The sequence below is a fragment of the Delphinus delphis genome, chromosome 9 (assembly GCF_949987515.2).
Source record: "Delphinus delphis chromosome 9, mDelDel1.2, whole genome shotgun sequence".
Classification (NCBI taxonomy): Eukaryota; Metazoa; Chordata; class Mammalia; order Artiodactyla; family Delphinidae; genus Delphinus; species Delphinus delphis.
This window is the reverse complement of record NC_082691.1, coordinates 52655112-52667593: the sequence shown is the minus strand read 5'-3', so window position 1 is coordinate 52667593 and position 12482 is coordinate 52655112. Positions and strand designations below refer to the sequence as shown.

General features: G+C 37.7%; 1 long non-coding RNA gene across 1 annotated transcript in view; it reads right to left on the bottom strand.

Annotated features, from left to right (window-relative positions):
* The window catches only part of LOC138414170 (uncharacterized), a 114686-nt gene that overhangs the window by 47805 nt on the left and 54399 nt on the right, over positions 1–12482 (bottom strand). The window contains exon 3 of the long non-coding RNA XR_011246601.1: positions 362–456. This is a non-coding gene — a long non-coding RNA (uncharacterized lncRNA). The remainder of the gene's footprint in view (positions 1–361; positions 457–12482) is intronic.

Sequence of the window (12482 nt, the reverse complement as noted above, 5' to 3'; positions counted from 1 at the left end):
AAAATAAGACTTGCCTGAAAAACCATAAAGCTACTGGGAATATGGTCCCATTAATATGCTGTTTCCATGACAAACCCTATTTTCAGATTATTTGGTTTGCCTATTTTATTTTTTTAAACCAGCTATCAATTGGAGTCAATTTTCCCCCTTACTGTGTGTGTGCTTGGTTCAGCTTTTGTAGTAAATATATACATAGTATGAAAGCTTTCTGATGCTCTTTAAAAAAAAAAAAAAAAAAAGCCATTTTTTACTTAAACTTTCTGCGGGGGCAGAAAGTCATATTTTTAATCTAAAAGCCAGTTAGTGTCAAACATATGCAAAACAGCTGGACCGGATTTTTCAGTTAGTCTGAGGCACTCACTTGTTAGCCTGAGTTAACTGTCTTGGTTCTTTTGTCTCCACGGAGCACTGAAGCCTTCCGCTGTAGTTGCATCATTCCCAAACTCCAGCGTTGAACTAGGAAAGGAGAAGACAGTGAAGAGTTGATGGCCAATTAAAAAAAAAATTGCCTAAACCACAAACCATTTCAGGACTTGGGTGGCTTCAGATCACTTTCCCTGGTATCATGTTTCAATCTTGGTACATATTTTTTTTTTTTAAAGATGCCATATTTTCAGTGTGTGTGTTTGTGTTCAACTTCAGCTACTCTTGCTTTTATTGCTTTATAATCCATCTTTTGGCTATAAACGATTTTAGGCAATGTACATGCAATTAATTGAAACCAGTGTCATGACACTGGACGTCTCTGATACATTTCTGATTATAATGTTCTGTGTAACTGGGGCCTGAGAGATAATCAAAATGTGACTATTACATACATCTTGAGGTGGACACTGTAATATTGTCATTAAATACTTCACAGAAAAAAAAAATACTTCATGGAATATACTAACATCAAAGTCTTGCAGGATTAACCTGTAGGTGCCAAACTAAGATGTGGACTACATATAAGAGTTCTCCAGTTACATTACTAAAAAGGAATTGTGCTACCACCTTAAATTCAAGACTTTTAAGACCCTTACATTTGAAATGGGGTCTTACAAGGGAAGTGCCAAACAAGGTAAAATTAATTTTGGTGATTCCTAAGATTTATATCTATATTTTTGAACTGTTGGCAGATACCAATAGCCCCTAGAATTTGAGAAACATTACTTGAGCTTCATGACTCAGAATTCCCTAAAACTTTTGGGGCTTAAATATTTCTATTCACTTCGGTCATACCTTTGACAATGGATGTGTTAAACCATAACTATAGTGACAAAATAGCTTATTTGTAACCTGGTGATATAAAGACAGACTCTACACTAATATTCTTAAGTTTTATTGTGATCTGTAGTGACAAGTGTCTCTACTCCATTACAGAATCAACTTCCTGTTTAAATATAATAACACTTACATTGGGGATTTTTGTTTATAAGTTGATTTGGGACCCTAACAACGGATCAAGTAAAAGGATTTATCACAAATCTTTCTCATGTAATGGACAGGATTAAGTATAATCTATAAGTACATCCTACAATGAACATATAATAAATGTTCTGAAGGTTATCAGTTTTATAAGTCAAGCAGATTCTTAAAATTGTTTGAAAAAGTAAAATAACATTTTCCAATAGCAACTTCTCTAAATAAATCCTTTTATTTTAAGATAGTGATATTCTAAAGAGGTATATTTACCTCTTTAAATATTTTTGAGTGATAAAATTAAAATAATGCTGCATTTTCTAAAGGAATCATTAATACATTAGTTGAATGGCATATTTGTATAATTAATAATTCTAAAAGCGAAGTATTAGAATAACATTGATTTGCACATGTTATACATGCATGCTATTTTTTTAATGAAATTGACTTGCTGGAAAACAATAACTTAGGTTTTAAAATTTGTAGTATGCATATTTCATATAGAGACAATCTCAAGAAATTTTATTCACAATATAGACTTTCAAAACATGTTCTCAGGACTAGAGTGATTAACATGAAAATGAAACACTATTGCTGCTTTGAGATAGTTCTCTGTGGCCTGGATTTCTTTTCTTTCCTTTTTAAAATCCGAGTATCCTCTAATTTGTGGATATCTCCATGTTTCAGATCTCAAGACCTGTTTGAATTAAATTTGCAGGGGAATAACTGTAGGATCCCCCCATAGACAAAGTGTGGCCTTTATTTCCTTTCAAGTTGGCAGCGTGTCCTTGCTTAAAGGAAGCACTCAGAAAAAGATTGTTCTTTTGCCCTTGGAAATGCTCGTCTTCACAAACGCAGCAGCAAATACCTGGAAGTCATACAGGCTAGTTAAATGTATATTCCAAATGCCAAGTGCTACTTGATTGTTACAAAACAGAATTTTTTTTTCCTTTAAAAGTAGATTTAGAGACTATTCTTGACCTTATATTTCCAACTCTTGGAAAACACTTCCTAAAAGTTAACTTCAATAAATATTCTGTCAAAAACTCATAACTCAAACAGGGTAACCCACTGTTTAGGTTTGTCCAGGACTGAGGGGTTCCTTGGGATGTGGGATTTTCAGTGTAAAACCAGGGAAGTCCTGGGCAAACTGGAATGATGAATCATCCTATTCCATGGATTAAATTGAGCTTCCAAGATAGAGTAAAAGCTTTTGTAGTGGTCACTGGTCCAGCACTAAAAATATTCCACTGTAGTTTTCATCTCGTTTATTACCAGATGAAAAGCCAGTGAACAAGCCCTTTAAAACTGATCTTTTTTTTTTTTTTTTTTTTTTGCGGTACGCGGGCCTCTCACTGTTGTGGCCTTTCCCATTGCGGAGCACAGGCTCCAGACGCGCAGGCTCAGTGGCCATGGCTCACGGGCCCAGCCGCTCCGCGGCATGTGGGATCTTCCCGGACCCGGGGCACGAACCTGTGTCCCCTGCATCGGCAGGCAGACTCTCAACCACTGCGCCACCAGGGAAGCCCTGTAACTGATCTTGACAGTGAGTACCAATCACCAGAAGCTGAGTGCAACATGAAGGTATAATGGAATAAATCACATTGATATCTTGGCCGTTCTGTCTTCTGCCTCCTGAAGAAATGAGGCATAGATACAGGAACCTAAGTGGCCACTGAGCCCTGTTCTTGCTGCTTATGAAACCAGGTCAAGTAGCTATTTTTATGGAAGACTCTCAAAAGTATTCCTTTGGAATAAAATGCATTTTTTTAAATTGATGTTAAGGTTTATCAGATTGTAAGGAACTGTTAGGTTTTTGCCTATGTTTAGATCTCTTTTATTTCTCTGTCAGAACAGTCCACTGTAATGAGATTACAAACTCAAGCAGGGTTTATCCCTAATGACTATACATCAGCACTTAATTGTCATACTTTTTCTCAGAGGTAAGTAGGTTTACCATGCATGTTTTCCCCAAAATGAAAAGTTGTATCTACAGGAAGGAAAAAGAAGTAAACAAACTTAAAATTCTACAGTGATGATTGGGATTTGTAGGATGTAGGGTGTGGACCAAGCAATCCATGGCATTCACATTTCTATTTGCATGAAACTCTTCAATTAGAATTGGTCCACCCCTTTTAATTAATTTATTTATTTTTTAAAAAGATTATACAATTTTATTGTAAAAAAAGTAAACTTCCATTTACAAATTCCAAGTACTTATCAAATATTACTATTTGAGTTATAGCAGAAGCCAGTTAGTTAAAGATACAGATTCTGGACTCAGTCTCAGACTTTGAAAACTGATGCTCTAGGCCATTTCATTTCCAAAATCTTATCATTGGATAAATTCTGTTGTAATCAATGACTTCTCCATTTTACTTCTTTTTCACTTATAGGTACATTTTAGTAAAGTAAAACATATAAAGAAAAGTATACTCATATAAAGTGTGTATTTGATCAAATTTCACAAAGTAACACAATTTTAAAAACATGACCCACATAAGTAAATTGAACATAACCAGTATCCTTCTCATGTACTTTCCTGAGCACTACTAACCCTCTCCAAAGACAGTCTCTATCCTTATATCATCAAGTAGTTCTGCCTATCTGGAATATCATATACATAGAATCTTGTAGTATGTGTTCTTTTTTATCTGGCTTCTTTTACTCAATATTATGTTTCTGAAAATCATCTATACTGTTGAATTTGTCAATACTTTGTTCATTTTCATTACTGTATAATATTTCTTTGTATATATATTCCACATATTTTTCTTTTTTTTAAAACATATTTATTGGAGTATAATTGCTTTACAATGGTGTGTTAGTTTCTGCTTTATAATGAAGTGAATCCGCTATACATATATATATATTCCCATATCTCCTCCCTCTTGCATCTCCCTCCCATCCTCCCTATTCCCACCCCTCTAGGTAGTCAAAAAGCACCAAGCTGATCTCCCTGTGCTATGCAGCTGCTTCCCACTAGCTATCTATTTTACATTTGGTAGTGTATATATGTCCATATATACACTACCACTCTAACTTTGTCCCAGCTTACCCTTCCCCTTTCCCGTGTCCTCAAGTCCATTCTCTACTTCTGCATCTTTATTCCTGTCTTGCCCCTAGGTTCTTCAGAACCATTTTTTTTTTCTTTTTAGATTCCATATAGATGTGTTAGCACACGGTATTTGTTTTTCTCTTTCTGACTTATTTCACTCTGTATGGAAGACTCTAGGTCCATCCACCTCACTACAAATAACTCAATTTCGTTTCTTTTTATGGCTGAGTAATATTCCATTGTATGTATGTGCCACATCTTCTTTATCCATTCATTTGTCGATGGACATGTAGGTTGCTTCCATGTCCTGGCTATTGTAAATAGAGCTGCAATGAACATTGTGGTACATGACTCTCTTTGAATTATGGTTTTCTCAGGGTAGGGTATATGCCCAGTAGTGGGATTGCTGGGTCATATGGTAGCTCTATTTGTAGTTTTCTAAGGCACCTCCATACTGTTCTCCATAGGGTCCACCCCTTTTTATATTGACTTCATCCTTCTTGTCATCCTTCTGATTCATCCATTCCTCTCAATCTTCTTATAAATGCACATAAAATTTCACTGCCTTTGTTGTTGAAACAAAACACTATTCTTGCTATCTTTTAATTAAACTCGAGGTAAAGAAATAAAAAAGATGGGCAGATAAAGTAGTTATTTCAGGAGATACGTACACATTAGACTCTAAAGCCTTGGTTCTCAATAGGGAGCAATTTTGGCCCCAGGAGACATGTGGCAATATCTGCACACATTTTTGGTTGTCATGACTGGAGGTGGGTGGGTTTCTACAGGCATCTAGTGAGTAGAGGCCAGGGAGGCTACAAACCATTTCACAATGCACGCAGGACAGCCCCTGACAACAAAGAATTATCTTATTCAAAGTGCCAGAGTTGAGAAACGCTGCTCTAAAGGAATATTTAAAATTGTGAGTACACATTTTTAAATAATGAAACATATTAAATTTATAAAATAGGATTGAGAAAAATATGGATTTACTCATGCCTACAGCATGGACTTTACTTTTGACCCGCAAAGTTTGTCTTACATTGATGAATAGCCTGATGATATTGCATTGTAGTCAATGTCTTCATCTGCTTGAGCTGCTATAACAAAAATACCATGGACTGGGTGGCTTAAACAACAGACATTTATTTCTCATAGTTCTGGGGTCTGGGAAGTCCAAGATCAAGGTGCCAGCAGATTCAGTCATAAGTATGAGACCCTACCTCCAAATACCTATACATTGGGGATTAGGATTTCAACATATGAATTTGGGGGGGAAGCAAACATTCAGCCCATAACAGTCAACAAAATAAATCTGCTTTCATTACTTAAATCTAGACAAGGACAGACAGTATCATAATTTCAGTGGAAAAAATCTGTAAATTACATTAAATAAGCTTATTGAAAAAAATCTCTTTCAAGTGTTAGCACTATGCTGTTACACTTCATATTCCACATTTCCATTTTCTTTACACATGTCCCTGCATCATTGAAGGTGTTACGATACAGAGGAAGAACTAGACCCGGAAGGCAGAAAACCTGGGCTGCAGTCTGGACTGGGCTAAGCACGTTAAGGTACCTTGGGTGAGTCCGACTCACAAGATTTCATGAGTCAAATGGAGACACTAATGAAATAATAGACATGAAAACCCTTTTGTAAACAGTGAAGCTCTGTACAAACGCGAGGGGTTTTCATTATCACTCACATTGAGCTAATTAAGGAGGAGACTGAGACATCTTGAAGGCTCTTTCTCAGCTTTGACTACTCCCCTCCCCCACTTTTGGAAAAGGATGTTCCAGTCACTGAAGGGACCCAACGTGATGTGGGCCTTTCTGCAGTTTTCCCAGCCCCTGTCCTCTGGCTTTGTCACTACACTTGGGTTCTCCCGGACATACATAGGATTTTTCCCAGTTTTTATGAGACTCTGGTTAAATTTAGGATAAACCAGTCTGCAGTGCAGCAACTGCACTATTTGACTGGGCTTGCGTCCTCATAAGGGGAAAGAGGGTCTTGTTTGAGAGGGCTGGTCTGGGGCAAGAATTCTGCTCCAGGAGTGTTTCAAGGTCAGAAGTGTAAGAGGGCTAAGAACATGTTCTAGGTCCAAATGTGACAAATTCACAGGCAGACACTCAATTGAGAGCCCTCACAGAGTGACACAAGTGCCTCAGGAACTGTCCATTTGTTCATTAATGAAGCTGGGGTAGATGTGAGAAGCAGCTTGGGATGGGATGCTTTGTGTCCTGAAGGCAGACAGATTGGGGTCATTTGGCACTGGAAGAGGTGAAAAAGAAAGGGATATAATGAAAACCAAAGTCAGCTAATCTTTCTTGGAGCTAGCTCTCATGGGAGTCAGTAAAGTGTTAGCTGAATGGACACATCTCTCAAATAGGGCCATAATCCTGGATTGGAAATATGACCTTTCATCTTCCTCTTTTTCAAAAAAAAAAATCAATTTCAAGGTAATAGGGACTTGGACGCAAAGAAGTTTAATGTCATCTTGGAAAGAATTTTGGATTTGCAAGACGTGGTTTGAATCTCAACGAGCTCTTAGCCTCAGATCCATTCATCTGAAATGGTGATACTAACAACTTTTTACTAATTCATATGGTTGTTGGGAGGATTAAAGAAATTTTAGCACTAGAGAGTCATCTACAGATCTTCGTCTTCCTCCCCTCACTGTATATTTCTTTTCTCTCTTCCTCTTCTACCTAACATTCTCCCCTACCCTGCTTCCTCTCCTTGCTCTTCTCACCCATATGCCCTCCCCTTCCCTTCCTCCTCCTCCAACTCACCATTATCGCTGATGGAAATTGAAAATGCAAACTAATGCCATATTGTTCCTGCATCCTCTTTTCAGGCTAAGGATGTTTTACAAGACTTATTCAGATAAAGATTAAGTTCGTGGGCAATCTTAAGGTTAAATGACACAAATAATGTTCTGTATATTAGTGATATTGCTCTTAAAGCATAAGTGCATTTCTATGCATTCATGCCCACCTTGGGATACACTGTTTCAAATTCAATTTCTTTATGGCTGCTAACAATTCTGACCTATCTGGTAGGTTGTACACTTGGGTAACATGGCGGCAGTTCTTCAAGGCTACTCTAAATCATGACCAGGAAGAGAATCATAATTTCCTTTCAGAAATAAACTCTTCTACAGACTGATAACTAATTGAAGAATTGCGAGTCCTTTGTTTGTCCTGTTGACTATATTGCCAAAGGGAGCTTGTTCAATAGTGTTATGAAAATGCTCCTTTGATACTATTGGAACATACTGAATATATTTTGATGCTTGAAGTGTAGCAGGGTTGAGGGCTTATATCAAAGCAGTTGATTGGTCATTTCTTTATTTCCTTGTATAGAAGGCAGCTAGCCATTTTGGTGCCTTGGTGACGCCTGAGGATCTAGTATATCAGTTTTTCTATTGCTGCTGTAACAAATTACCACAAACTTGAAAAACACAAATTTACTGTCTTACAATTCCGTAAGTCAGAGTATGACATCGGTGTCACTGGGCTAAAATCAAGGTCTTGCACGGCTATGTTTCCTTCAGTAGGCTCTAGGGGAAAATCGGTTTTCCTGCCTTTTCCACTTCTAGAGGCTGCTCCCCATGGCTCTTGGGCCCCTTACCCCATACTCAAACCAGCAACATGGATCAGGTCTTTTTTTCTCACTGTCTGATTCTCTCCAGCTGGGACGGGTCCCCTGCTTTCAAGGACACATGATTAGATCAATGCAGGACAGTGCTCCAAGAATTAGAGCGTGGACATTTTGAGGGGATCATTTTTCTACCTGCCACATTTATGTTTAGCTGTTGGAAATAGCTGGAGGATCTTTTTTTTTTTTTTTTTTAAGAAGTATTCCCATCACATTCTCATTCTTTACAATTCCATTTTTTAGAAACTGGCTTCCTGAATTTCTTCTGTTCTCCATTTTGTTCTCTCAAAGTATGTTTCTGTCAACGGTCAATTCCTCATTGATTTCCCCTCTCCCTTCACCCCATTTTCTGTTAAGTGGTCTGCACATCGGTCCTAATCCTCTAACTCTACCAGATTTCTTTATATTCCAGATGTCATCTTTCTTCTTCTTTCTGCTACAGATCCTCTTCTTTGCTACCCACCCTATATGTCTTTTCAATACATTTCTCTCTAGATTCATGGTGTGTGTCTGTCCCAGAAATAGGTCAGAAAGAGACAGTGATTGACTAATGTCGAACATTTTCTTCCAAGTGAAGAATAATATAATCCCACTATTTTTTAAATTACAAGTGATATAACTCTATGGTTTCCATCAGAAACACACCTGTCAAGTGACTGTATTTTTGCCCTTCGGTGAAGGGCTGGATGTGAGAAATAGTTTACCTAGTTAACCTCATCTCTGATTTATTCGATCTGTATTTCTAGCTGTGACTATAGATTTTAATTCTTTATGAAGTTATCACCATGTTCATAGAGAAAATTTTTTCTCATCATCTTTAATTTAAACACTTTGTTGAAAAAGAAAAATCTCAATTGCCTGGGTTGCATTTTATACAAATTCAGGTAATGAGTACGCCTGTCCTAGTTTAAAGTGTTATGTTGACATTTTTGGAGAAGAAATTTTTCTAGCATTACAAATGCATCCTTAAAAATGTTCTCTAAAATGTAATTTTTAGTCTATGTTAGAAACCAACTGCAAGATTTTTTTTCTGTCTAGACTGTTATGGCTAAAAGTACATATTTTCCTCCCATATATATATATATATATATACACACACATATATATATGCTAAAAGTACATATTTTCCTCCCATATAAATATGTCTGAAAAAATATGCCTTTTTCAGCAACTTATTTAAGAAGAAGGATTTCAAATGTTCACAGCTATCCCCAAATATGCATTATTTGCAAGCATCTGAATTTGCAGGGATTATATAGAGAGAATTTCTAGAAATCAGTAATGAGTTAGCATATACAAAGTTATCATCAAATACCTCTATCATATATTCTCTTTTAAAATTTACACCATTCATCCTCTCTATAACTTTTTTTTCCCAAGTAGGGATAATTTTCAGTAACAGACCAAAGCTCATTTGAATGCAGTAATGGTTCTATAAATAAAGATGTTTTTAATAATATACAGCTTCATTAGAGTCAAGTTGAATTTATATAGGAGGTATAGGGTGTGTTTGAAGATCTCAGATAAAGCAAGTTATAGTGAAAACTCATTCAATGCTAACTAAAAAAAAAACATATGACCCTCGAAATATATTTATCGGAGGTGGCAATGGATTACGAGGAATTCTTAAAATTGAGTGTAGAGTAGAATCACTTGAGGAGCTTATTAAGTATGAGGATTTCTGGCCTCATTTTAAGAGACTCTGATTCTGTTTGCCGGGGCGAGGATGGGGTTCAGAAAGTTCCATTCTGGTGTTTCTGACGCTGGTGGTTTTTGAGGCGTTTTTTGAAACACTGGGTTAGGTAAAGTTAAGGAAGTGAGTAAAGGACCAATAGTGCTCAGCCCAGGAAGAGAAATGGCTTAAAGAAGGAACACAATAGCAGACCCAAGTAGAGACAGTGGGACCTTGGATGGAACCGGTCACCACAAAAACAGAAGTGGCAGTGCCAGTAGGACCCTCTCTCTGGTCCACCAGCCTTTCCTCAGTTTTTGATAGGGACAACTGATGTTTCTCAAGCTTGTATGAAGGGTTTAGCAAACACAACTTCAAGACAAGCCCCTAGCCCTTCTTCCTATCTACAAACCTCCTTTTATAAAGACAGTGTGGAAACTTCACTGGACTCAGAGCCTGAAAAGTATAAGAACTAGCTTTTTAGAACTCTCAGTAGGGAGTCGACCTATCCTGCCTGTCTTTATCCCTAAAGATCTAAATTAAGAACAGCCAGGTGTCAGCCTGGTGTGCCCAATGGGCCCTTCGCCAAGGCCAGGTCTAAAATTCTTTTAAGTTTTTAAAAAAGGATAGGGCTCGGGCTTCCCTGGTGGCGCAGTGGTGGAGAGTCCACCTGCCGATGCAGGGGACACGGGTTCGTGCCCCAGTCCAGGAGGATCCCACATGCTGCGGATCGGCTGGGCCCGTGAGCCATGGCCGCTGAGCCTGCGCGTCCGGAGCCCGTGCTCCACAATGGGAGAGGCCACAACAGTGAGAGGCCCACGTACCGCAAAAAAAAAAAAAAAAAAAAAAGAGGATAGGGCTCTAATTCCATAACTAGAGGTTAACTTAGAGGTATCCTTATAGTTAGAAGACTCTCAGAGTCCAATCAGTTCACTGATCACGAGGTAGGAAAGGAGAAGTGTATAGATTCTCTCTTGCTTACATACAGCATCTGACAGCGACACAAAGAAGGAAACAGTGCAGCAGGTGGAGGATTGATGGGCAGGCAGAGGAGGGATTTCAAAAGGTTCTGGTTCCCCCCAGGCTGGGCCTCTTCGCTTTCAGCAGGGCAGCCATTGGCAGAAGCTGAGCATGGAGGTCTCTCAGGCAACTCACCTTCCTATCCGTTCTCATTTTGTTTGTTTAGGTTTTTAGTACAACTGACGTCTTAGAAGGCCCTTCCTTTCCAGGGAATTCACTAATCAAGGTAATACTCTATTCATTTCCATAAACAAAGCCTTATGAAAGAGCAATTCATTCATTAACTAAGAAATGTGATCATTTGCACTGTTGTACTCAAGTGCTTCAAAGCACCATTGTTGTTCACATCAATTAATCTAGGTAACTGGGAAATGTGAGTAACACAGGACTAAAATATATTCCAACTGATTTTACAAGACTTAAAGAAAGACCAAAAAAAACCCTTAAGATATCTAAACTCATGTTGTCTTAAGCATGTTAAGAACTTGCTTCATAGGGAAGAATAATCACAGTTACAGAGGAGAGGACGGCCACTTCATTTTAGAATGAAGTAATTTTACTCCATAGAACTTACTGGAGCTTGGAAAGTTTCAAGTAGCTTCTTCCTTTGTGCTAGGAATATACTGGGAAGAAATACCTCCTCCAGGAAGGGTGAATGCCACGTTAGCATCGAGCTAGGGAATATGGGAAACAATATTTAAATTTTATTTACTTATTTATTTATATTTTCTTTTGGCTCACTGGGTTTGTGCCCGGACTTTTCTCTAGTTGTGACAAGCAGGGGCTACTCTTTGTTGCGGTGCGCGGGCTTCTCATTGTCATGGTTTCTCTTGTTGCGGAGCACAGGCTCTAGGCGTGTGGGCTTCAGTAGTTGTGGTGCGTGGGCTCAGTAGTTGTGGGCTTAGTTGCTCCGTGGCATATGGGATCTTCCTGGAGCAGGAATTGAACCCATGTCCCCTGCATTGGCAGGCGGATGCTTAACCACTGTGCCACCAGGGAAGCCCCCGGAAATTTTTTGATGAACATTTTTATTATTAAAATGTTTTTGTGGTCTAAGATGGATATTAAATTTCAAAAATAAATATTAGATCTAATTAATTACCTATACATAGTCTTAATACTTGATTCAAGGGACAGCTCATGACTAAGAAGAAAAAAAAGAGTCATTAAACAGCCATCCTTTCCAAATAACAAATTGTATACATTTCAAGGGTACATGTGGTTATGAGGTTTTTAAAGAAACTTACAACAGAAAGTGCCTGAATAAATAGAGATGGTTAAAGTGATCATCGATTAAAGACTTTTACAGGAAAATAAAATTGATCTGTCTCCTACACATTCCACCTGCTCCAACTAATTCTTCCAGTCTTTTTCTATTGAGATGTAATTCACATACCATAAAATTTACCCTTTTAAAAAGTATAAAGTTCAGTGGATTTTGGTATTTCTCAAAGTTATACAACCTCAATTTTGCCTCTTTCCATATTTTGAAATTGATTCAATGGTAAAAAAGGAAGGAAGTTCATGATAGTTTTCATACCTCAAAATAAACTGAAAAAGGAAAGTGACTCTAGAACTAGTTCATAGCTTATTTCTTTATATATAACTCTATTAATAAAATGATGCATATAGCTTATCAAAATGTATATTAAAACATAAATGTAGAAAAA